The sequence below is a fragment of the Rattus norvegicus genome, chromosome 5, assembly GCF_021556685.1.
Source record: "Rattus norvegicus strain SHRSP/BbbUtx chromosome 5, alternate assembly SHRSP_T2T, whole genome shotgun sequence".
Lineage (NCBI taxonomy): Eukaryota > Metazoa > Chordata > Mammalia > Rodentia > Muridae > Rattus > Rattus norvegicus.
In genome coordinates, this window is record NC_141538.1 from 35,246,570 (window position 1) to 35,274,019 (window position 27,450).

Below are 27,450 nucleotides of genomic sequence, written 5' to 3' on the forward strand. Positions count from 1 at the left end.
CCTGTTTACAACAACCAAATTCTGAAACTGCCATCACTCCTGATCATCAAATACTTCTATTGACCTGTCTATTGTTGAACTCAGTGTGCATACTCAGTGGTGAATTCCAATAGACTGTTGATACATGGAGGTTTATGCCCTAACTCTTGGGATTGGTAAAGTTACTTACTGCAATTAGTTAGACATCATTTTAGCAGTGATTTTTATTCGTATTGACCTCTGCTGCTATAAATAATGTCTACCTAAAGAGCAGAAAAGGAGGCAGGTTTTATTATTAATATCATCCATGGACATGACTGGCCTGTTTCTTCACACAGCTTTGCTCCTCTCAGGGTACCAAACGCCAAGTGCAGCACTCCCGATAGTTAGGTATATCCTTTCGTATTCACTACTCAGGTTTCCCTTTTGCCACTCAAGGGTAGGTATTTTTTTTAATTATCTGAAATTTATAGCACATTTATTTAAGTCTATTGTCTGTAAAATGTACTAACCCTCATTCCAGTGAAAGATACACTTACCAGAGTTCTGATCAAAGTTCCTTTTGCCTTTTATCATCCAGTTGAGTCCATCAACTTTTCTTCCCCGTTCATGCCAATGGGCTTGTTTCTTCCATTTACAACACAATTTGATTAATCTGTTTGATTTCTACCTTGGGTTCTCTTTCTGAGTTGCTTTAAAAAATTGCAAATAGTAAAACTCTTCTTTGGGATACATAGGATTATGAATTTGGAAAATGTGTGAAGTCCTTCATTGACCAACCCAATTCTTTGCATTATTCTTTCTGCCCCACTTCTCAAGCCCCTGAAAACAGTTCTAATAAGGTGTCCATCTTCATGATCTCCCATTCCAAAGACTGCCATATAAGCATAATCCTATACTAATTGTCTTGTAAATAGATGATGATCTGTTTATATATAAAATAAAGCTCCAGTTTGTAATTAACAGTGCTACACTAGACAAAGTAGTAGCTAAGTTAACCAGCCGAGGGAAATGAATTGTTATCCAGTCTGATATTGTAGGGAGTTGAGCAATCACATCTCTAACACTGTCCCCAAATGTCCAGAGCTCTATTCATAACTGGCAACTGCTCTAATTTTTCCTCCCTGCTTCCAAATGTGTACTAACTCTAGGAAGACAATCATAAAGCTCTTCCAATAAAGTAGGATGCATGTGTCAGTCATTCTAGATCCCTGGTTCCAGAAACCTTTTCTCCTTTTTCTCCTTTTCCTTCTTTGAGAATCTGCCAAATGTAAGCAATGGTGGTTGACTCCATTTCTAGGGCAGGATCTGAATAAATAGCTAGTGGTATTTTTTTCTTTCTCATTTTGCTGTTCACTTATTTCCATACCTGAATTTTAAAATGTATTTCATAGGCCCTACTCCAGACTCAAAGAATCAGAATTTCTGAAGTAAAAGCCCCAAAAATGTGAATTTAAGAGTATTGCCCTAGAGTCATTCTTTCTTACATGAAATTTGAAGACTGATGCATCATGTAATATCCACAGAACTGTCTTTCAAAGTTCTTATGGGCTTATTATTCTCATAAGCTTTTGGATGAAGTTGTCTTTGAAGTTGATAAGTGTTATAAAACTAGAGCTGTCAGAACTATCTAATGTGGGTGATGTCTTACTCAAAATGAATTTTTACCCAAATTTGGAAATATAGACTACAATGAACTTAGTAACATTCAGTGGGAGCTTACATGTTCCCATGTTTAGGTTTAATTATACATGTGTGCTTGTGTATATACCATTGAAAAAATAAGCTGGCTCATGATTGTCTAGTAGACCTTCATCTGACAATGACCTTAAGAGTTGAGAGTGTGCTTCTTTGAAATACAGTCTAAAGCGTAGGTAGGTTTATAACTGCAAAGGCTATGTAGAAAATCAGTAATTTTAAATATCCAATGCTTGTTAGCCTGGACTAGAACATTGTACCTATCGTGGGCTTCACCATCTAAGAAGAACTAGAATATCCAAATTCTCAAAACAGTATAAGTAGTTGGGATTATTTTGTCACCCACAAACTGAATGTTAACTTGGATTCAAACTTCTATGTTACTCATAGTCTATACTTAAAGTTCATACAGTTGTTCATTCCTTTGTAATGTTTTAAATAAGAATTTCGTGGGGGATGGAGTAGAGACTGAGGGAACAACATTCAGATGAATATTTGAAGAGCCTCTAGTTCAAACACATACACACACACACACACACACACACACACACACACACACACACACAAAACACACACACACGCCAGTGATTGAATATTCAATTTAAAAATATAAATACGTCTTGAGTACTCAGTATTAAATGGAACACCTATTAAAGCTGCGGCATCTTAGAGAACTGGGGTCAGAAAAAATGAGACAAAAATGGGGAAGAAGGCTCGTATTGAACTGAGGATACTTGCTTTCGGTCAATTGAAGCTGGGGTGCTTCTAATCTTATATTATGTTTAACAGCTCCTTAGAGAGACTTATCTAGCTTCAAATGCTGGTTCTAAGTTTCTTGGAAGTATGGCAACAAAGTAGTGTAACCATTACTATGATTATAGATAAGGCAAGATTCTAAGTACTTATTTGTTAGGTCAGTATCATTCTCAGGAAAGTTAGGGTTGGAACACTGGAACCATCTACCTTTAATGCTCATCTTTTGCTCCCTGTAAAGTTATGACACCAAGATCATTAATTCTTGGCTAGTCTCTCATCTGATGTATTCTGCATAGTTGTAGAAAATAATTAGTGAATAGCCCATCACTCCTCTCCCATGTCAGTGCATAGCTCTGGCTTATTGATTATAATATGAAGATGTATTTTAGTGAAGAACTTTGCTATTTTTCTTTGATTTGAGGTATGAAAATAAATTGTGCTCTATAAAGAACATAAGGTAGTTTCATTATGAATTATTAAGCTTTCCCTCATTTTTTGTGACTCACACATTAACTTTGAAGTATGATAATTTTCCATGGTTATTTCCAAGAGCAAATGTACAAATTAAAGGTGGTCCTGAAATAAGTTTCACAAAATACAAGATTAGTCTGCTTTGACAATGGAGAGATACTTCAGAGCATAACAAAATGTGAAAATTTAAACATTAAATAAAATTCATTGCTCATAATGGTTAAAATTATAACTATAATCTATACAACAATAAAACTCTTTTTATCAATAATAATTTATAAATGAAATGTTAAGGAATATGACTATTATATTGGTGTTTTTATGTGCTATGCTGCAACTTAACACTTTGTATTAAAACACATGGATTTTTCTATTGAACTTATGTTTCATTTACATATATGGACAAATATAATAAAAAGTAAAAATATAAGAAAAGGTAAATGCCTTTCTAATGTCATTCCTGGTGTTTAGTACATGTTAAAGCCAGTAATAAGAGAAGGCAAGAATAAAATCCACTGGAGAAAGCAAGTTTTCAGTGGAAAATTGCAGTGGCAGTATGAAGTCTCGGAAAGCGAACACAGTGTGAGTTATTTATACTTTGGAATAATAAACAGTCCTTATAAAGAATGAGGTTGCTGTGTGTGCACTCACAAAGTCGGATTTTCAAGATGCTAAATTGAAAAACGCAAGTTGCAGAGTAAGTTGTAAAGATGATTTATTTATGAGAAAAATCCCCCAATGATATATATTTGTAAGTATACATATGCAAATTTACAGACTAGGAATAGAACAAAGGCAGAAAGCAATGGGTGGTGAAGAATGAAGAACTTATTGAGAATAAGAAAAGCTCGACTTTCTCGATTTATTTCTGGATATATTTATTTTATTGGCTAGAATAAAAATGGGATATGGGCCTTTAATAATTAGAAAGATAACTTTATTAACATCAGTGAAGTCCTTTGTTCTTTTAATTTTCATGATAATCCCATGAATGTTTTACTTTAGTCAGTCAGTCAAATAGATATATACACACACAAGTGCATACACACACCCACACATAAACACGCACACACACAAGCTTCCTTTGCAATAACAAGAAGCTGAGGATATTATAGAAATGCTCATTTGCTCCTTGGAAACTGAACAGAAGGTGGTAAGGGATGCATGCATTAATCACATTTGCCTGGAAAGAGTTTCTACTTTCATTAAGAATTGTACTTGAAAAGAATAGGAAAAAAGTGTTTCTTCTGCATCAAAGTAAGGGTGTAAAGTAGGTTAGAAAGAATTTCCAAAGTTGGGAAGCTGAAATTAATTTTGAGGCATGAAGAACTTAAAATATTCAGTCTTACAGCATTTTGGTTCTCATCTTCTGCTTGTTCCTTAACATCCTGAGTTGACCACTCCTATTGCAAGGACAAAGAATAGGACTTGTTCTTCTAGAAGAACTTTTGGTGGCAAACATAGATTTCTATCCAGTGTTCCCAAACCATTGAAGACATGCTTTCTAATTTCTGGTGTTTGGTTTTTGAAGCAAACAGAAGACAATGGAGAATAATGAGACATGTCTTAGTCCATTAACTGTTGCTATATAAAAAAATGACCAAAAACATGGTAATTTATAAAGAATTTATGTTATAATTGGACCTGGTTCTGAGGATGAAGAAATTAAGGGGCATGACACTAGAACATGATGAGACTTGTTTCTTTGTGTTGTTATTTTTATTGTTTTGTTTTGTTTTTGTTTTTGTTTTCATCTGTGTCATAACTTGGCTGAGGACTTTCATGGTGAGAGAAAGCACAAATACTACCTTGGATCTCTTTTACTCTCTTTATAAAAAAAACATGCTATTATTATAGGAGGCACCTTCATGACCTTCTATAATTCTGAGGGCCTCCAAAATACTTCACCTACAAATGCCATCAACATATGAAATAAAGAACCTTGGTATCTTAATCATGGCTGTATGGCAATTTCCTCTAAAATGAAACATTTCATCTTGAAGGGAGGCTCCTTAATATTCAAGAAGTAAACAAAGCTTACAAGGCTCAGGAAAACATTAATTCAAACATCTCAGGGAGTTCCTGAAAGTAGCAAGATTTAGCAAGCCAGTCTCTGAGATTACAAAAGCAGTGATGGCTGATGGGGAGGACTCTGACTCTATTGACCTGTCTTAAAATCATTCAGGGTACTCTAGAGATGCAGACTTTTTGAGTTGTTAAGCAGGCTGTGGAACCCTACCAGCAGGTAGGGAACTTTCAGAGATGCAATTACCTTTGAGTTGTTCAAATTCCTATAAATCATCACCCACATTCTTGTAAGTAACCTTAGTAGGTTACTTCTAATTTTGCCATGTTGAATTTTAGTAGAGTCATTACTTACTCTGTTCTCAGTTGTCTAAATGAAAAAAATTGAAGTCATTTGTCTCTCACCACCATGTTGCAGGGTTTTTCCAGAGGCCTTTTAAGTCAGCCAAAAGACATTCATATAGTATTCTAAAATATATAAAGTTAGACAGCATATAGATACTTATCATTTGTTGGATATTACCTTTTTGACTTCTTTATATCCTCTGTCTCTATGCGAAATGCTCTTGTACTTCAGGGTTGAGCTTATGCTTTTACTGAATTACTACCCTCTCACTAGTGAAATATTTCCCCTTTGTCTTTGTTGTACAGCTCTTTCCTTTGCCACGTTCAATACTTGTTGAATGAGAGCAACAGTGCTTGCCCTGGCCTGACTCCAAGCTCTGAGAGTTGGAAATTTCCCATACCTGACACCCTGCTCACCCTTGTGATTCAATGTTAACTGTCAAAGTAATACTTCCAGCTATGCTATCCTCTTCTGCTAGCTCATTGTGAATGCTCCAAACACCCTATAAAAGCCAACCCCTTTGCTGTCTCTCTTCCCATTTAGAGGCAGCTGCCACTCTGAGTTTCTCCCCAATAAATCTCTTGCCTAACATTCATAGCATGGTGTGTCTTTGGGATATTCCTTGGCTTCCGACTGCCAAGATGCCCTTGTACTGGGAGAATCTTTACAGTGATCATATGTAAAAGATACTTACAAGATAATGTTACATCACATTCCCTCAAGACTCATGAGGCTTTTGTAAGCTTCATCAGCTCAAGAGTCTTTACAAGATCTTATGGAGGCTCTTTTCCATGTTTGATATTATACAAGAGATTAAAATATAATGCTGACGAGAAACCCTTCCCTGCTGGCCTTTTAGTGGATACTGTTCAGTGGTTCAGCTTTTTGTAAGCTATTGATTCTATCTCTTGAGCTATTCATATTATGGGCCAGACTCTTCAGTGATATAGATAATGTCTTCAGGCTAATTCACCATGGTGTAGTTTCTTCCAATATACTCTGCTCCCATAAGAGGCTCCAGCAAACCCATTAGTTAATTAACTTTGGTTTGGAACAAGTTTTGATTCTTTGGTATCCTATCTTTCTTCTATTTCTGGAATGAATGGACTTTTATTTTTCTTTCTTGATATGAGTTCCATCTCTGGAACTTACATTGTAAATGAACCAATTCCTACATGTTGCCCTCTCATTTCTTTATGTGTACTGTGGCATACATGTAGCCCCTAATGAATGTAATAAAAATAAAAATAGAAATAACATAGGGTAGTAGGAAGTGTTCAGATACCTAACAGGAGGGGCAGGACACCACAGAGGGATTACATGGTTCCTGTAAAAATTTTTGAATTGTATCTTTTGTGTGTGGTTAAAAATATTTAACCCTCATCGCTTCTCAGCCTTTTGGCTAAGATCAAGTGTAAAAATATTTAACCCTCCCCATTGACAGCATCATTTAATATTGACGGTATTACTCTGGTACATTGAAACAGGCTAAATAAGAAGCAATAATAAAATCAAAGAAATCATTGACATTTCTACTATGAGTAGATGGGTTTGAGTCATAACAGCATGGGTGTGATAAAAGTTGGCCATATCTAAATGGTTGTAGGTTGATGTCATTATGCAGTTGAGGGTTGATACTAGTTAGATCAAGGCCATGATTACACAGAAAAGACTAAGGTTGGGACAAAGTTTTAAAGGGGAAGGAGAGAGAGAATCAAAATGGAGACTGAAATGAATGACCTATATCCAGGTGGTCCTGAATTGCCATATCTTCTATATATCTTGAGGATAATGGGTCATATTTAATAGTTAATTGGACAGGAATAGCCAGATAGGAAATAAGTAGGAAAAATGATATAGGTGTTTTAAGTCTTTGCAACTATTAAATATAGGGCTTTTATTTACTGTGATGAAGCTTACCAAAGGAGAGGTGAGTTTTTATTAGGATAACTAGGAGTTTGTGGTTTATTAAGTTTGTTATTAAGTTATTATTAAATATCCAAATGAAGATAAAAAAGTTTTGAGTAGAATTTGAAGGAGAGCTCTAAGATGAAGCAGTTTATATGGGAGCCCTGTATCAAAGATCATTATTATGTAGCTTCAGGGAATGAAGTAGCAGAAAGACTGATCCTTGTAGGTCAACACATGACTCATTCTAGAAATTGACAAGTGGAGTGGTTTAGCAAAGTGAAATTGAAGGAGGAGACAAAACAGGAGGATATAAACTGAGACAGAAGGACAGAAACAGAGAAAGACACAGACAAACACAGAAAGAGGTGGGAGGGAGATGAAAAGGTGAAAGGGAAGGGAAGGGGGAGAGGGAGAGGGAAAGGGAGGTTCAAAGTGATGGTATTCAATCAAGATGAAGCTAATACTTGAGATTTGAATCCAAGTGTCATCATCGTGAAACTGTTCTTAGTCTGTTTTCCCAAGTAGCTCTAAGCTTCTTCACACACATCTGTGTCTATGTTCAAAAATCCTACTTTGAGATTATCCTTCTTTCTTTTTTTTCTTTTTTTTTGGTATAAATATAATTTTTTTATTAACTTGAGTATTTCTTATATACATTTCAAGTGTTATTCCCTTTCCCGGTTTCCGGGCAAACATCCCCCTCCCCCTCCCCTTCCTTATGGGTGTTCCCCTCCCAACCCTCCCCCCATTGCCACCCTCCCCCCATAGTCTAGTTCACTGAGGGTTCAGTCTTAGCAGGACCCAGGGCTTCCCCTTCCACTGGTGCTCTAACTAGGATATTCATTGCTACCTATGGGGTCAGAGTCCAGGGTCAGTCCATGTATAGTCTTTTTTTTTTTTTTATTAACTTGAGTATTTCTTATATACATTTTGAGTGTTATTCCCTTTCCCGGTTTCCGGGCAAACATCCCCCTCCCCCCTCCCCTTCCTTATGGGTGTTCCCCTCCCAACCCTCCCCCCATTGCCGCCCTCCCCCCATAGACTAGTTCACTGTGGGTTCAGTCTTAGCAGGACCCAGGGCTTCCCCTTCCACTGGTGCTCTTACTAGGATATTCATTGCTACCTATGGGGTCAGAGTCCAGGGTCAGTCCATGTATAGTCTTTAGGTAGTGGCTTAGTCCCTGGAAGCTCTGGTTGCTTGGCATTGTTGTACTTTTGGGGTCTCGAGCCCCTTCAAGCTCTTCCAGTTCTTTCTCTGATTCCTTCAATAGGGGACCTATTCTCAGTTCAGTGGTTTGCTGCTGGCATTCGCCTCTATATTTGCTGTATTCTGGCTGTGTCTCTCAGGAGCGATCTACATCCGGCTCCTGTCGGTCTGTACTTCTTTGCTTCATCCATCTTGTCTAATTGGGTGGCTGTATATGTATGGGCCACATGTGGGGCAGGCTCTGAATGGGTGTTCCTTCAGTCTCTGTTTTAATCTTTGCCTCTCCCTTCCCTGCCAAGGGTATTCTTTTTCCTCATTTAAAGAAGGAGTGAAGCATTCACATTTTGATCATCTGTCTTGAGTTTCATTTGTTCTAGGGATCTAGGGTAATTCAAGCATTTGGGCTAATAGCCACTTATCAATGAGTGCATACCATGTATGTCTTTCTGTGATTGGGTTAACACACTCAGGATGATATTTTCCAGTTCCAACCATTTGCCTAAGAATTTCATAAACTCGTTGTTTTTGATAGCGGAGTAATATTCCATTGTGTAGATGTACCACATTTTCTGTATCCATTCCTCTGTTGAAGGGCATCTGGGTTCTTTCCAGTTTCTGGCTATTATAAATAAGGCTGCGATGAACATAGTGGAGCACGTGTCTCTTTTATATGTTGAAGCATCTTTTGGGTATGTGCCCAAGAGAGGTATAGCTGGATCCTCAGGCAGTTCAATGTCCAATTTTCTGAGGAATCTCCAGACTGATTTCCAGAATGGTTTTACCAGTCTGCAATCCCACCAACAATGGAGGAGTGTTCCTCTTTCTCCACATCCTCGCCAGCATCTGCTGTCACCTGAGTTTTTGATCTTAGCCATTCTCACTGGTATGAGGTGAAATCTCAGGGTTGTTTTGATTTGCATTTCCCTTATGACTAAAGATGTTGAACATTTCTTTAGGTGTTTCCCAGCCATTCGGCATTCCTCAGCTGTGAATTCTTTGTTTAGCTCTGAACCCCATTTTTTAATAGGGTTATTGGTTTCCCTGTGGTCTAACTTCTTGAGTTCTTTGTATATTTTGGATATAAGGCCTCTATCTGTTGTAGGATTGGTAAAGATCTTTTCCCAATCTGTTGGTTGCCGTTTTGTCCTAACCACGGTGTCCTTTGCCTTACAGAAGCTTTGCAGTTTTATGAGATCCCATTTGTCGATTCTTGATCTTAGAGCATAAGACATTGGTGTTTTGTTCAGGAAATTTTTTCCAGTGCCCATGTGTTCCAGATGCTTCCCTAGTTTTTCTTCTATTAGTTTGAGTGTGTCTGGTTTGATGTGGAGGTCCTTGATCCACTTGGACTTAAGCTTTGTACAGGGTGATAAGGATGGATCGATCTGCATTCTACTACATGTTGCCCTCCAATTGAACCAGCACCATTTGCTGAAAATGCTATCTTTTTTCCATTGGATGGTTTTGGCTCCTTTGTCAAAAATCAAGTGACCATAGGTGTGTGGGTTCATTTCTGGGTCTTCAATTCTATTCCATTGGTCTATCTGCCTGTCTCTGTACCAATACCATGCAGTTTTTATCACTATTGCTCTGTAATACTGCTTGAGTTCAGGGATAGTGATTCCCCCTGAAGTCCTTTTATTGTTGAGGATAGCTTTAGCTATCCTGGGTTTTTGTTATTCCAGATGAATTTGCAAATTGTTCTGTCTAACTCTTTGAAGAATTGGATTGGTATTTTGATGGTGATTGCATTGAATCTGTAGATTGCTTTTGGTAAAATGGCCATTTTTACTATATTAATCCTGCCAATCCATGAGCATGGGAGATCTTTCCATCTTCTGAGGTCTTCTTCAATTTCTTTCTTCAGAGTCTTGAAGTTCTTATTGTACAGATCTTTTACTTGCTTGGTTAAAGTCACACCGAGGTACTTTATATTATTTGGGTCTATTATGAAGGGTGTCGTTTCCCTAATTTCTTTCTCGGCTTGTTTCTCTTTTGTGTAGAGGAAGGCTACTGATTTATTTGAGTTAATTTTATACCCAGCCACTTTGCTGAAGTTGTTTATCAGCTTTAGTAGTTCTCTGGTGGAACTTTTGGGATCACTTAAATATACTATCATATCATCTGCAAACAGTGATATTTTGACTTCTTCTTTTCCGATCTGTATCCACTTGACCTCCTTTTGTTGTCTGATTGCTCTGGCTAGAATTTCAAGAACTATATTGAATAAGTAGGGAGAGAGTGGGCAGCCTTGTCTAGTCCCTGATTTTAGTGGGATTGCTTCGAGTTTCTCTCCATTTAGTTTAATGTTAGCAACTAGTTTGCTGTATATGGCTTTTACTATGTTCAGGTATGGGCCTTGAATTCCTATTCTTTCCAGGACTTTTATCATGAAGGGGTGTTGAATTTTGTCAAATGCTTTCTCAGCGTCTAATGAAATGATCATGTGGTTTTGTTCTTTCAGTTTGTTTATATAATGGATCACGTTGATGGTTTTCCATATATTAAACCATCCCTGCATGCCTGGGATGAAGCCTACTTGGTCATGGTGGATGATTGTTTTGATGTGCTCTTGGATTCGGTTTGCCAGAATTTTGTTGAGTATTTTTGCGTCGATATTCATAAGGGAAATTGGTCTGAAGTTCTCTTTCTTTGTTGTGTCTTTGTGTGGTTTAGGTATAAGAGTAATTGTGGCTTCGTAGAAGGTATTCGGTAGTGCTCCATCTGTTTCAATTTTGTGGAATAGTTTGGGTAATATTGGTATGAGGTCTTCTCTGAAGGTTTGGTAGAATTCTGCACTAAACCCGTCTGGACCTGGGCTCTTTTTGGTTGGGAGACCTTTAATGACTGCTTCTATTTCCTTAGGAGTTATGGGGTTGTTTAACTGGTTTATCTGTTCCTGATTTAACTTCGGTACCTGGTATCTGTCTAGGAAATTGTCCATTTCCTGAAGATTTTCAAGTTTTGTTGAATATAGGTTTTTATAGTAAGATCTGATCATTTTTTGAATTTCCTCTGAATCTGTTGTTATGTCTCCCTTTTCATTTCTGATTTTGTTAATTTGGACGCACTCTCTGTGTCCTCTCGTTAGTCTGGCTAAGGGTTTATCTATCTTGTTGATTTTCTCAAAGAACCAGCTTTTGGTTCTGTTGATTCTTTCTATGGTCCTTTTTGTTTCTACTTGGTTGATTTCAGCTCTGAGTTGATTATTTCCTGCCTTCTACTCCTCCTGGGTGTATTTGCTTCTTTTTGTTCTAGAGCTTTTAGGTGGGCTGTCAAGCTGCTGACATATGCTCTTTCCTGTTTCTTTCTGCAGGCACTCAGCGCTATGAGTTTTCCTCTTAGCACAGCTTTCATTGTGTCCCATAAGTTTGGGTATGTTGTACCTTCATTTTCATTAAATTCTAAAAACTTTTTAATTTGTTTCTTTATTTCTTCCTTGACCAGGTTATGATTGAGTAGAGCATTGTTCAATTTCCAAGTATATGTGGGCATTCTTCCTTGATTGTTATTGAAGACCAGTTTTAGGCCGTGGTGGTCCGATAGCATGCATGGGATTATTTCTATCTTTCTGTACCTGTTGAGGCTGGGAGTCTTCACTCTCTTCTATACCTATTATCCTTAGGTTTGATCTTCTCATTGAGTCCTGGATTTCCTGTATGTTTTGGACCAGTAGCTTTTTCTGCTTTACATTATCTTTGACAGTTGAGTCAATGATTTCTATGGAATCTTCTGCTCCTGAGATTCTCTCTTCCATCTCTTGTATTCTGTTGGTGAAGCTTGTATCTACAGCTCCTTGTCTCTCCTTTTATTTTTCTATATCCACGGTTGTTTCCATGTGTTCTTTCTTGATTGCTTCTATTTCCATTTTTAATTCCTTCAACTGTTTGATTGTGTTTTCCTGGAATTCTTTCAGGGATTTTTGTGACTCCTCTCTATGGGCTTCTACTTGTTTATTTATGATTTCCTGGAATTCTTTCAGGGATTTTTGCGATTCCTCTCTGTAGGCTTCTACTTGTTCTCTAAGGGAGTTCTTCACGTCTTTCTTGAAGTCCTCCAGCATCATGATCAAATATGATTTTGAAACTAGATCTTGCTTTTCTGGTGTGTTTGGATATTCCATGTTTGTTTTGGTGGGAGAATTGGGCTCCGATGACGCCATGTAGTCTTGGTTTCTGCGCTTGCCTCTCGCCATCAGGTTATCTCTAGTGTTACTTTGTTCTGCTATTTCTGACAGTGGCTAGACTGTCCTATAAGCCTGTGTGCCAGGAGTGCTGTAGACCTGTTTTCCTCTCTTTCAGTCAGTTATGGGGACAGAGTGTTCTGCTTTCGGGTGTGTAGTTTTTCCTCTCTACAGGTCTTCAGCTGTTCCTGTGGGCCTGTGTCTTGAGTTCACCAGGCAGGTCACTTGCAGCAGAAAAGTTGGTCTTACCTGTGGTTCTGAGGCTCAAGTTCGCTCCCGGGGTGCTGCCCTTGGGCTCTTTGTGGTGGCAGCAACCAGGAAGATCTGTGCCGCCCCTTCCGGGAGCTTCAGTTCACCAGGGTTCCAGATGGCCTTTGGTGTTTTCCTCTGGCGTCCGAGATGTATGTACAGAGAGCAGTCTCTTCTGGTTTCCCAGGCTTGTCTGCCTCTCTGAAGGTTTAGCTCTCCCTCCCACGGGATTTGGGTGCAGAGAACTGTTTATCTGGTCTGTTTCCTTCAGGTTCCGGCGGTGTCTCAGGCAGGGTCCTGCAGCTCCTGGGCCCTCCTCCACGGGAGCCCAGAAGCCTTATAGAGTTTCCTCTTGGGCCAGGGATGTGGGCAGGGGTGAGCAGTGTTGGTGGTCTCTTCAGCTCTGCAGCCTCAGGAGTGCCCACCTGACCAGGCGGTTGGGTCTCTCTCTCACAGGGTCTGGGAGCAGAGAGCTGCTGCGGGCCAGGATCCGCGGGTGTGGGACTTCCGGTAAACACAGAACGTGGCCGGTCCTAGAGGAATTCTGCTTCCGTGTGTCCCAAGCTCACCAGGCAGCTTTCTTGCAGCAGAAAAGTTGGTCTTACCTGTGGTCCCGAGGCTCAAGTTCGCTTGTGGGGTGCTGCCCATGGGCTCTCTGCGGGGGCAGCAACCATGAACTATCCTTTTTTCTTCACTCCCCTGAATGAATCTTGACAGACAGAATCTTTGTGTTCTATTTGGTATTGCTTATCCATGGTTGTAGGTTGATGTCATTGTGCAGTTGAGGGCTGGCACTAGTTAGATCAAGGCCATGATTACACAGAAAAGACTAAGGTTGGGACAAAGTTTTAAAGGGGAAGGAGAGAGAGAATCAAAATGGAGACTGAAATGAATGACCTATATCCAGGTGGTCCTGAATTGCCAAGGTAGCTGAGATGGATTACTGTAGACAAATTTATCTAGGTAGGCGGTTTTATATTTGTCAATTGGTTGTGAGTTAATTGTGCGGATGTATTGTACATTGAATATTTAACATATAAATCTGGTTGTTGGGTTACAGTTTGTTGAGTCTTGATATTACCAGATAGCTGGGACCAGCGTTCCTGGTTGGCCAGGGCTGGCTAAGGCTGGCTGGGGTGACTATCAATGGAATTGGAGAGACCGCTTGGGCCAGAAGATAGCTAGGCTAATGTGGCATGGTGCCTTGCTGAAGCCAGCTGCCTCTGAGATAAATTAAGGTTAGTTCTATATGGCCTCATTGTGCCTGAACTAGGACCAGGGAGTGACAACCCGAGTCCGAGGGTACCAGGGACCCAGTGTGGAGTGGTGACATGCAGGAACTAGTGGTGCCCTTTTTTAATTATACCACAGCACATGGTGGCCTTCAAATAAGTCTTTCTTGGAAGGTTACTGATAGTTAAGATATAACACACGGAGCTTTGAAGTAACTAAGACTTATAAATCCAAATGCAGCACTTCTTGGGTCAGAAAATTAAAATATTTTATTTAAAAAGTACACAAGGACAAATTTCAGTTCCATGAGAAATTTTGCTCCCTAGTACTTAGGATACCACAGCTTAACTGTCATGAAGAGGAAACACAAACGACTGCTTTGGTCCATTTGTGATGTCTAGGACGGTTGTTTATGGTGTTCTCTATTGTTTCACATCATGCCAGTAGTGAAATAAAGTGACAGTGTTTTGTATATAGATGGAGTTATGCAGGCAAAACATATACAATCTCTCTGACCATGTACTTTCTGTCTCTTCTGATCATTCTGACGGCTGAGGAAGAATGAAATTTTCCTCTTGTAACCACATATAACTAAGCAGTTGGGAAACTGAAAGAGAATGCATAGGGTTCCTTAGTTTTCCTTTCTTTTTAAATTTATATTCTCACAGAGCTTCAGAATTTGTCTCTGTGTAAAATGTATGTCTTTGACAAGTTAGTAAGCAAAGTTGACTTTAGTCTGAATGAGGATATACACTAAATTCAACCATTTGTTTCTTTACAGGAAAAAAAGAACCTGAGAGAGGCTATGTGTTGTTGGAGGCAGAGATGTGAGTAGCTCACGTAAAAGCTGAAGAACCTTAAGAATCGCCAGGATCCAGAAGTCAGAAAGAAAGCATGGACTCACACTGCTCTGACTCACTGGGACCTATCCTTACCGACACATTGCATTTAGTGTTGGCATACTAATACTATGGAAAAGGAAATTCCTTCCTTATAGCTTGCCCCCCCCTCTTTCTGCCATCTAATATCTATATGTATATGTGTATATGTCTATATGTATTATGCATTTATCCATCTACCTATTTATTTGTCTGTCTATCTTTGCTTTAAATGGTGACAATTGAGGGCCTGGGACAGACAAAGAAAATACTTTATCATTAAACTATGAACCATATCCCCTCTTTTTACTTTTTAATTTTAAGATAGGGTCTCATTATAGATCCCAGGCTGGCCTTAATGCTACTAGTCCAAACTCAGCTTTGAGTTGTCTTCCTCTTGCATTAGTCTTCCACATACTTGGAATTATAGTCTGATACAAGGCCTAGCTGAGAAAACACATTTCTCTTGTTTGTTTTGTTTGTTGTAATTTGTTATTGAAACTCGGTAGAACAGTATAAATCAGAACACAAAGTAATCTCAAATTGTAGATGCTTTTTTTGGAATGTAAGCCCAAGTTTGTCAATGTCCACCCAGCCCATTCATCAATAAGAGAAAGCTCATCGCTTCCTGTAATTGCAAGGATTTGTAAAGTAGATTTCATCAGACACACAACAGGATTTACTGTCTAAGCCCACTGATATTAATGGCATGCTTTAGAATTTAAAGTGGTTCTTATCATGTGAGTCACAGCATGCCTCCTGTGGGATTGACCAACTCTTTCACAAGGGTTGCTTAAGACCATTTGAAAAAACACAGGTAGTTATGATTCATAACACTAACATAATTACTGTTAGGATGTAGCAACATAAATAATGTTATGATTGGGGTCACCACAACATGAGGAAGTATATTAAAACATCATAGCATTAGGAAGGTTGAGAACCACTGTTCGACTTTTTTCTCAGTGTTGTCCTCACAATGACAGTTTCCTAGGAATCTGGGAAGTAATTAGATAAATTCTTCACTCCCTTAAGCCTAGTGAACTACAAGGCAAAGGAGGGTCCATAGGCTATGGTTTGAATTCTCCCGGCTGCTTAAGCCCCATGCCTGCTAAAATATAAGAAGCTCTTCCTCTGGAAGTGGCATATGTTCACCCCATGATAGATTTCCTTCCTTCCTTCCTTCCTTCCTTGCTTGCTTCCTTCCTTCCTTCCTTCCTTCCTTCCTTCCTTCCTTCCTTCCTTCTCTCTTTCCCTCCATCCCCTCCTCCCTCCCTCTCCCTCTCTCTCCCTCCTTCCCTCCCTTCCTCATTCATACCCCCACTTTTTCCATACCTCTCTTTTCTTTTGGTTGCTTTAGGAATTCTTTTCTTTGTCCCGTTGAACACTAGAAAAGCGTGGACCAAGTCTTGTACTTTTATATTTATTTTTTAAACTCTCATAAAATTGATACCACTATCTTAGTTAAATTTCCTAGGCACTGAAATTTAGTGGGGGAAATGAACAGGTACAGACTGTCAGCTATAGTAGCTTCTAGGCCGGACAGTTTTCTTGTCACCCTGACACAAACTAAGGCCGTTTGCCATTTGAGTGGAGGGAAGTTCAAATGACCAAATGACTCTGTAAAATCTGGCTGTGGGCTAGCATGTAAATTATCTTCCTAACTGATGATTGATGTGGGAAGGCTATTGTGGGTGGTGCTATTTCTGGTCCTAAGTTCAATAAGAAAGGAAGCTGGGGAAGCCATGAAGGGCAAAACAGTAAATCACACTCTTCCAGTGGCCTCCCTCTATCTTTTTCTGACTCCAGATACTGACTGTGTGAGTTACTGTCCTGACTTTTTTCCATGAACATTGATGTGGAAATGTAAGCTGAATAAACCCTTACTTCACACATTGATTTTGTCATTGTGTTTCATCGTTGCAATAGTAATCCTTAGACAGCTCCCATTCTGACAACAGCACTCTTACTTTAAGACCCTGGAATTAAATCTAATTTCTTATATTTCAAGTTATGGCTTTTCTGTTACAGCCAAGAATTCCATTCTAGTAATACAGTCTAACCTGGAAAAAGACCTTTTGCCACCAGTGGATTTTACTGTAGGCACTGTTGTTGGTATTTTGTTTTTTAAAAAAAATTTGTTTAGGTTTTTTACATTATTATTTAAGTACAACATTTCTTTCTCTTTTTTACTTCCCTCCAAACCTTCCCATATGTCCCTTCCTGTTCTTCAAATTCATGTTATTCTTCATTGTTATTGCATGTATACGTACATCCCCACACAACCTCCTCAAACCCCTAAATATAACCTGTTCATCTATATAATATTACTCATATGTACATTAATCATACATTTAGTAGCCATTAGTTGTTTCTTAAAACTAACTTAACAAATATTGATTTCAATCCTACTCTCACATGAGTACCTTCAGACCCCATTCTTTATACAATGCTGGTGTCCATGTGAGGTCCCTGCTTCACTTTAGAAGGATTGGAGGACATATGTAAGCCATATATTTTGTCTTTGTTTTAATGAGATAGGGTCATACTAGGTAGTGCTGGTTTGTCTCCAAACCACCTTAGCACCCCTTCTGAGTGGTTGAATTGCAACCATGTAACACCACACCTGATTCATCACATGAAAGCATTTTTAAGTCTATATCTTCAATAGATACTATAAGATCATCATGGCCATATTATAATAGCTTGAATCAAATGCTTATAATGTATGATTTAACATTACAAATAAGTGAAATGCATTACATTTATCATTGCAAGACTAGAGAAAATGTGAACACTAAAAGTAGTCTTGTTCAGTAGATAACCATTTGTTTTAAGGAGTACTCATAAATAACATATATTTATACTATGAAGGATTTATCATGTTAGATGCTAAATTAATATTCACAATCTCTATCTACTTTAATCCTTACTAACCATAATGGGTAGGTAATAATATTACCTACCAGTGTCTTTGGAATTTAATATTGCTTTTTATTTTATAAGGGAACTCATAGTTGACAGTTTGTTCATATCCTTCTGGAGTGACTTCTATATTTCTATCTTCCACTGTACATTTTCTATATTCCTCGACTATACTTGAATATCGGACTACTCCCTATGCATTCCTTTTCTGCTATATCTTCCACTTTCTTTGTATGTAATAAATAAAGTAATCAACCTATAAAGAGAAAGAGGATTTTTCTTTATTTGGCTTGCTGCTTTGTAAGTGTCAGGCCATTATCAGTTGTCCCTGATACTTTGGGTGTGCTGTGGTACACCATAGCAGAAGTAAATAGATTCATGTCAAGTAGCAGAAGGGGAAAAGAGGAAGGGCCCAGGGCTCTACTCTGTTCTTCAAGGCTATATCCTCAGTATTGTGAAAAACTCCTGTTGGACCCATCTCTTAAAGTTTCTATCACCAATCTGGGGTGTTTGGGGTAAGCCAATCTGCAGACCAAGTTGTTACCACATAGACTTTCAGAGGCATTTAAGATTCAAAAAGTTGACTGCCTAGAAAGACACCAGGTTTAAGGCTGGGCTGCAGGCCTTGGTGACTATAACAGGATAGACACCAATATAAATGTCATAAAATTCAAAGTTTTGTTTTCTGAACACTGTGATGTTCTAAAACAAAGAAGTCTTTAGGCAAATTTGATTCAGTGGGTCTAACTTTTATATTTGTGAAGAACTCATAGAATCTTGAATTTGTTTTTGTGTATGGCATAAAGTTAAAATGAGGCTGATGTTGACTGCCGAGTTCACAGTTGGGTGACAAGACAGCAATTACGTTTCTCCTGTAGCATGTGTAATCCCTTTCACCATTATGAATCCCAGTCAGTAGGGGTGAAACTTTCTTTCAAATTTTCAATTATCTTTTAATTTTTAAAAATTACCTAAAATATGTTTTGATCAATACTGAAATTTATAAGTTGAGAACCATATGAAGACAGAGGTTGTTTAAAATACTTAGGACTCCTGTGTTTGACACTTGGCACCATCAAAGTTAAAATCTCCTTGTACAAACAATCAGAGGTGGGACCCTTTCTTGATGATGACAGCTCTTATAAATAGTGGAAGAATAGTGGAAAGTTCTTGAGAAACCAATTTTTGGGTTGTGGAAGTAGCAAGAGGCTTGTAGAATGTTTATAATTAATAGGGGTAAAATAAGAATTTACAATTGTGTTTTCTAAAGCACATTTTCTAAGCATAGTGAAACTTATGAAACTTCAGCCAAGCTGAGGATAACTTAAGATTGCCTTAGTCGGACACTTTCTGCCCATACCCTTAATATGAATGTTAAAATCATATCCTCAAGATGTGCAAAGGTATTGTTGGAATTTGACTTAGGTAGTTGAATTTCTGAATTAATTTGAGAAGAAGTAATTTCTTTTCATGAAGTAAAATTATATTTATAGTTTAAAAAACCCTTTCCTATATATCAGGAATTCTTGATTGTATTTTTTATCAGTATCTTTTACAATTCTAATAAATAACTCTAGTATATTGGAAAGTTACTAATTTTTGTGTTGTATTTACTTATATATCTTTCTTTCTTTAGTTATCTTGAATTATAACTGAAAATAGTGACATATCAACATTCTTGTGTTAGTCAAACCATAGATTTAAATCAAACAATGGATTTAAAATAATTAATTAAATAATTTATTTTATGAGCATTTCTGGGTTGTCTGAATGCAGGCCTGTGGAGGCCAGAAGATGTCACTGGACGTCCTAGAAGTGGAGTTACAGGTTTTTTGTGCCTAGACTGTGAATGCCAGGATTTGAACCCCAGGTCTTCTAGAAAAGCAGCCAGTGCTCTTAATCACTGAGCTATTTTTAAAGTCTCTATGCAATAGATTGAGTTTATCTATGTCTAATATATGACAAGATTTATTGTGAAGTATCAAAGTAATTCCAATATTTATGTTTTACTGACTCTCAGTTTTACTTTTAGACCTTATTCTCTCAAGAATTTACTGGTAGAGAAACAAAGTGCTAAGTAGTTTTTATGTTAGATGCAACATATTGGTAGAACTTTCTGAAAAGACAAGAAAAAACATAGATGTTAGTTGAATTATGAATTATGATACTTAAATAAAAGCAATACAAACAAAAGATATGGTTGTTGTCTTTGAGATTAATCTTGGTATTCTAATGTTATGTTTCATTCAAGGAACCTATTGTTTTGTTGGGTATATTGATAAGTATTTGGTGAGTCATTAATACATCACATTTTACATTTTGGTTTGCTAGTCTAATAGATTTTTTTTCAAGACTTTGAGATGTAAGATTCCATCATACCAGTATGCTCTACTTTCAATGTTGTTATGTAGTAAAATATCTTGAAAAGTATAGATATGGGGAAACCAGGTTTATTTTAGCTTGTAATGCTGGCTTATATTTCATTGTTATGGGGAAATCAAGGCAGTGGAAACTAGAAGCTGCTAATTACACTGCATCAATAGTCAAGAACAGAAATGAATACATTCACGTCTAGCACTCACCCAACTTTCTCTGCCCTTATGCAGTTCAGGACCCCAAACGGGGGACATGCTCCCCACTCTCAGGCTAAGTCTTCCCTTTAATTAGAGTAATAATGGCAACTAAATATGAATCAATTCAACATCATCTATAAAATCTCATTGAAATTCCCTTCTCATGTAGCTCATTGGTTCAAGTTAGCCAATCATAAGTATAGAATTAATATATTGCTCATACATAAAGACTATACCGTCTCAGTTTTATGAAATTTGAGTAGAACTGCTCAGCCTGCTTTTAGTGGTCTCTAATGTTTATTGTGGGTTGGTTGCTATGAGGATTAACATTGCAACTCTGATGCTATACATTGAATATCGGGGAGTGCACATCTGCATTGCATTTTCCTTTGCTCTTTGTTTTTGAAGTGCTGAGTTCTGCTACAGATTTTGAGCTGGTCTTAGATCTGAGAATTTCTGGCAAAGCTGCTGAAATGATATCTCTGTATATTATCCTTTAATGAAATAAGTAGAAAGGGCTGACTGATTTACAGAGCAATATTTTTTGCATCATTACCCATCTTGATTATATACAAATAGCTGTTATTTCCATTATGTGAAAGCACTGTATTCTGTTTCATATGTTTATTTTGAAATCTTATACCTTTTCTGGAAATAGAATTAAATCCTACAGAAATTTCTGTGCCCAATCTCTTTAGAAATCCAGAAGATATTTTTGTTGAAATCTTTAACTATGATATTTAAGACTGAAATCTTTTGCATTTTTTGCATGACCTTATCTGTAAAGGACAAAATTGAGAATTGATACCTGACCTAAACTAGCTTAATATGATCATTGTTCTTCAAACGCATGTTAAAAACTGCTTCACACAAACTAATTGTATTAATATGGAGATGCATTATGTTATATTTAGAATTTAGGTTTTAAATAATTTTTTTCATTTTAATTTAGTGTTATTAGAAGACTGAAATTATGAATTACTCTTTCCTACAGCTCATTCTAGTAGACTTGGAATATTTAACATTGTCCACATGATGGGGTTCTAAAATATAACTCTACAGTTTGGAAAGCACAATCTGTTCCTCTGGTCAGCTTCCGATGAGGATTCTTTGTCTCACAATTCAATAGGTGTATATTAAATTATTGGAAGACTATAGTATTCTTTGCATAATAAAGTATGGCTCTATTTCCTTTCATATACTGGTGATCCTAGAAGAGGGAAGATGAGAATCAACAAATCCATTCATAAAGCTCTTGGCTGTGAGAACGTTGACAGCTGGAAGTTAATTAAAAGTAGTTATTGGAAACAGCAAAGTTAAGCCTATAACTAGACAGACTTTAGAAGTACAATACTAATACACAATATTTTCTTTCCTATTTGATTATATTAACACTTGGCTATGCTATAATCTTATATCAATATGGAAAAGTATTCATATTTTTCTATAGTATAAATATAGCTGAGAAGTTAAACACTACTATTGTTGTTTATTTATGATCAACCACAATAGGTTTGAAAATGTGTGTAATTATTAACAACATTTTTTTGTAACAAACAATTTTATGGGGATGGAGAGATAGCTCAGTGGATAAGAACATTTGTTTTGGAAGCAAAAGGACCTGAATTCAAATCACAACATTCAAAACAAAAGTAAAGCATGACTGTACTTATTGTTAGTCCTGGCATTGGAGACTGATTCTGCAAGCTCTCAGCCTAGAGAGCTTAGCAAAAACTAGCAAACACACACACACACACACACACACACACACACACACACACACACACACCCACACACACAAAGTATACATACACACATGGAGACACATGGAGTCCCAAGACAGGAATAGTGGCACACAGTGGTAGTCCCAACATTTAGAGGCTGTGGTAAGAGGAACATTCTGTGTCTGAAGCATACAGTGTGAGCTTGGACTACAGTGTGACTCCCTGCCCTTGAAACCCTAACTGAAGCAACAAAAGTAAACAAGGAGAGCAAGATTGAGAGCCAGAGGATGAAAGAATGGGAATGGCAATGTGGGGGTGAGAATTAAATGAAATGTTCTTAGAGCAGTGTTTTTCAACCTGCCTAAAGCTGTTACCCTTCAGTACAGTTCCTCATTTTGTGGTGACCACCAGCCATAAAATTATTTCCTTGCTATTTCACGATTGTAATGCTGTTTCTATTATGAATTGCAACATTCTGACCTCTGGTATCTGGTATCCATGATATCTGATATGCAACCCCTAATGAGGTCTTGACCCACAAGTTTAAAACCTCTGCCCAATAGGTTTCTTTATTTGAAAACTTGGTCCACCCTTTTGAGAAGGTAGTAGAATTGTCACAGGTAAACATTCCTTCCTGCCTTAGGATGCTTCTTGTTAGATATTTGGTCAGAGTTATGAAAAATGTCATGGGTGGAGGGGAGATGAGAGAATATTCAGAGGAGAGAGAGAGAGAGAGAGAGAGAGAGAGAGAGAGAGAGAGAGAGAGAGAGAGAGAGAGAGAGAGAGATCAATGAGGCAGTAGAAGCACCCCAAGCAATTTACCTCCAAAGCTGGTTCATGCTTTCTCTATGCCACACCACACCTATGGTTATCTGTTTCCTTTCTATAAATGAACATTCAGCAGGCGACCTTCTTCATTTTTTTTCATAATATAAAAGGAAGGGACACTGTGAGTGATTTAAATGAAAGTACATTTAAATCAGTGTCTTTCATATAAAGACAAGTTTAGAGTTATCCAAAAATCTTGTCAAAATGTTCCCAATTCTGGCAGTCTGATTCTCTGCCAAGAATAAAAATATGATTCCAGGTTTGATCTGTATGGGCATCACAATCTTCCCTTATGATCAAATTAATTGATCATAGCAAAATAGAAACTCTAGTTCACCCTGAGCACTCTCAGATAAGTTCCCCAAGGGGCAGCAATGTTGTTTATTCTGGGTGACAGCTCTGAACAGTTCCCAGACATTTCAATTTTAACCAAATTTCTTGAAATTGTTCAGTTTCTACATTATGGGAAGTGAATGATTGCCCTCAAAAAACTATTTCCTATGAACTGGTCCATCAAATTTTTCCTTAAAAGTTGGCAACATCCCTCTCTATTTTTGAGAACAGCTAACCCACACTGCAGACGCAGATAAGACAATCTGTGCGGCTCTCTCGGGAAGATAATTTTATCGCTTAGTAACCATCTGGATTGCATCATTGCTAGCTGAATGGACATCAACATATTTTTCTGAGTTCTCATGCATGTTTGTAAAGTGAAACAGACAGCACCAGGTTTTTAGGATGATTATTTCATACAATGTCAAGGTCATTGTTTCCCGGTACACTCAGAGGACACTGAGTTGTGAGTCATGAATTCCAGAGGTATTGAGTTACTACTTACTGGTTTCTCTAGACTTTGCTATCTCAAAGAGACTTATTTAAATTTCTAAGCTAACATTAACATCATAATTACTTTATTTGTTACACCATTTTATGATGCATTTTCAGTGATCATTTCTGTGAGACAGTCATACAGCTCACTCTGAGTTTTTAAGGTTTAATGTTTGTGTGTGTGTGTGTGTGTGTGTGTGTGTGTGTGTGTGTGTGTGTGTGTGGTTATGTTTACATCAGTTCAAGTTCCCAATCAAGCCAGAAGATGACCTCAGATCCCCCGGAGAACGAGTTAATAGAATTTTAGAGTGTTATGAGTCATCCAAAATGGTGCTAAACCAAACAATGGTCCTCTTTAAGAGGAGTAAGCACTCTTAGAGACCAAGCCATATTTCTAGCCCTATCAGACAGTTTAGGAGTCATATTCTCTGATGTGCAGAGGGCTATTGTAATCTCAGGTGACAGTCATTTACATTTCACTATTTCTTATGTAGCTTGTCCTCTAATTTCAGAACATACTAATTTCTCCAAATACAGAGACAAAATATCCTTTATTGCTGAGGCTAGAAAGATCTTATAAAAAGAGATGGAGTAATTGATTGAAATCTGTTTCCATTTGAGTAACAATTTAACTCAACAATTTGCCTTTTCTCCTTAGCAATTACTTTTGTTTGTCTCTAATTTTTAACAAGTGTTCCAACATCTATGCAAGTCATTGAACTACAGTGTGCTAGTTCACTGAAGCATTTTATGTGATAATGTTACCTCTCAAAAATGAGCCTTAGAGAAACTATGTGATCTTTACCAATCTAATAAATGCATTATGAGAGCACTATGCTGTGTTATAACATTTCATTGCCATTTGACTTTCTTATTCACTAATGAATGCTAAGAAGAAAAATATCCTTGTTAGTAGAAAAGATAACATAGTGTCAGCAGTTTGTATCATAAAGTTACAAATGAGGCATTACTTTCATTTACAAAGTTTAAAATTCTCTTTGGAGAGAAGCTGAGAAGTAGAATTTGTTTTGCACTCATCCTAAATGTGTGCAACACCATTCATTGAACTGAGAAGAAGCCTGAATAAACAGAAGGGGAGATGACCACCATTCATCACTCTCTGTGAGCTGACTATGGATGCAGTTGGGGCCAGTGCACCTTTCTTGTCAGGATGGGCTGTACCCTCAAACTATGAGCCAAAGCCAACCATTTCTTTCTTAAGTTGTTGTTATTAACTAACCTGCATATTTAAATAGGGCGAAACTATGCTAAAGGATGATTGTTGAATTACAGTAGTTCTTAAGATAGAAACTCATTTAAAAAAAGATAGAAACTCATATGCCATACAACAATAACAGGCAGAATTTCTGAAAGAATTCATAAAGTTGCAAACAGAGAATTTGTCTCTACACATATCTTCCATCTCTATCTCAAACACACATATGTATGTGTGCATGGATATGTTTGTATGTGGACACACAAGTGTAATTGGATTTTGCCATTTTTCAAAACTAATTTTAGCATGTGAATTAGGGGGAAGGAACTGGTAAATATTGACCGAAGATACACAATGGGAGAGGGGAATTAGATTTTCTTTATAATGTTTAACATTAACTAGACATGATGAACTTTAAACAGTCCCATTATAAGTGGCTTGGTATGGCTTGGTGTTGCTGTATTTGACTGAAATTGTGTCTGGTCTTCAGTAGTATACATAAGAATGAGAACATAGTCAGAAATTATAAGCATTTTTGAAACTTTTTGTAGACATGAAAAACTGATGTTTGTGCTAAATGATTCCAATAATATAACAGTTCAAATTGAATCTTTTATTAAAAGAAACATGGTCAATAATGCAACCATATATTCAAGTAATTGTTGACTTCTTGGTAATATGTCACAGTATAGATGATATCCAGTTAGAACTAAAGTTAGGATGGAAATAAAAATCTCAGAGGAAATTTGAAGAGAAAAAATTGTTCCCAATTTTATTTAAAAGCAGGCAGCACTTGAATATCACGAAGATTGGATAGCAAACAGGACATGGAAAAGTATTGTCAAGCCCCATTAGAACAACAATACCAACCAACCAGAGCTTCCAGGGACTAAACCACTACCCAAAGACTATACATGGACTGACCCAGGGCTCCAACTGCATATGTAGCAGAGAATAGCCTTGTTGGGGCACCAGTGGAAGGGAAAGCTCTTGGTCCTGCCAAGGTTGGACCCCCAGTGCAGGGGAATGTCCAGGAGGTAATGGAGGGAGAATGGGGAGGGGAATATCCAAATAGAAGGGGAGACGGACAGGTTAGGGGGCTGATGGACAGGAAACTGGGAAAGGGAATAACATTTGAGATGTAAATAAGAAATACCCAATTTAATAAAAATTGAAGAAAAAAGAAGAAAAAGAAAAATCTGTGAATAACAAATTCCAAAACGAACAAACAAAAAGAAAAATTCTGTGTAGAATACTAGGGTTTTGGGTGAGAATTTATAGACGTGAGGTCAGTATTAAGAAATTAATTTAGAAAAATGTGAAATTATCCGCCAGATTACAAATGACTCGAAAGTCAAGCTATGAATTCTGGATAAGAAATTCTATGAATTTCTTCAGCAATTTGCTTGTTTTTCCTGTTGTGAGGCATATAATGCTAAAAATAAAATGGAAAAAATATACAAAACCCATTTTATTCCTTTTCACTATGTTTTCCCTATTGTTTTCTTAGTTAGGATAGCTTTCAAACAAGATAATTACAACAGATCACAAGGAAGGTAACAATATTAAAGTAAAGTTAATTGAAGGTGTATGATTAAAGACATACAAGAAACTGGGCTAGTGACATTGATGGGAAATATTTGAATATCCTTGACTAATTATTTAAACCAATATATTCGAATAGAATTCGTACAAGGGACTTATTGAGAGAGTTAAATACCTCTTGAGCTACATATATATATTCATATATATTTATTACAGAGGTCAGTCTGTGGTAAAATGGGAAATTAGATAATCTTGGAGCATCCAATAACGAAAGATTTGCTTTCATGATGAAATTTAGGCCACAGCTTTGCACGAAGTTCTGTAATTAGGAGGAAGCCACTGGAAGTTTCAACCACAGTTCAGATACTCAGATACTGGCCTCTTACAATGTAGGAAAGATGCTCTGCTCTTTCAGTGTATTTATTGGCGTGGAAATGAATTTAAACAATTATTATCCTAATTCCCCTCAGCACCTTAAGTCTTTCTAGTGACATATCATTAGTAATCACCCTGGGGTCACACTGCTTCTCATCAGCTGCTGCCCTTCTTGAAAATATTCCATTTCATCATTTAAATCTGGAAGGTTCTGAGGAAGTAAATTTGCATGATGAAATTTTAAGAACCTAAGCAGGAAAATCCCTTTGACCTTTTTGTATTTAAGTATTTCCGTAAATGTGGTTTAAAGAATCCCAAAGTGTGTGTGTGTGTGTGTGTGTGTGTGTGTGTGTGTGTGTGTGTGCGCGCGCGCGCACACGCTCGCGCGTGTGTGCATGTATACATGCCTAAAAAACTTAAAAATATTTTCTTTCATTTTTAAAATTTTGGATTTCCTCATTTCTTCTGTTCCTCCAAACCCTTTGATATATACTTTCAAA

General features: G+C 37.4%; 1 long non-coding RNA gene across 1 annotated transcript in view; it reads left to right on the plus strand.

Moving 5' to 3' along the window:
- LOC148005693 (uncharacterized) overlaps positions 1 to 18,120 on the plus strand; it is an 89,950-nt gene extending 71,830 nt beyond the window's left edge. The window contains exon 3 of the long non-coding RNA XR_015620161.1: positions 14,840 to 18,120. This is a non-coding gene — a long non-coding RNA (uncharacterized LOC148005693). The remainder of the gene's footprint in view (positions 1 to 14,839) is intronic.
- The last annotated feature ends 9,330 nt before the right edge of the window (positions 18,121 to 27,450 follow it).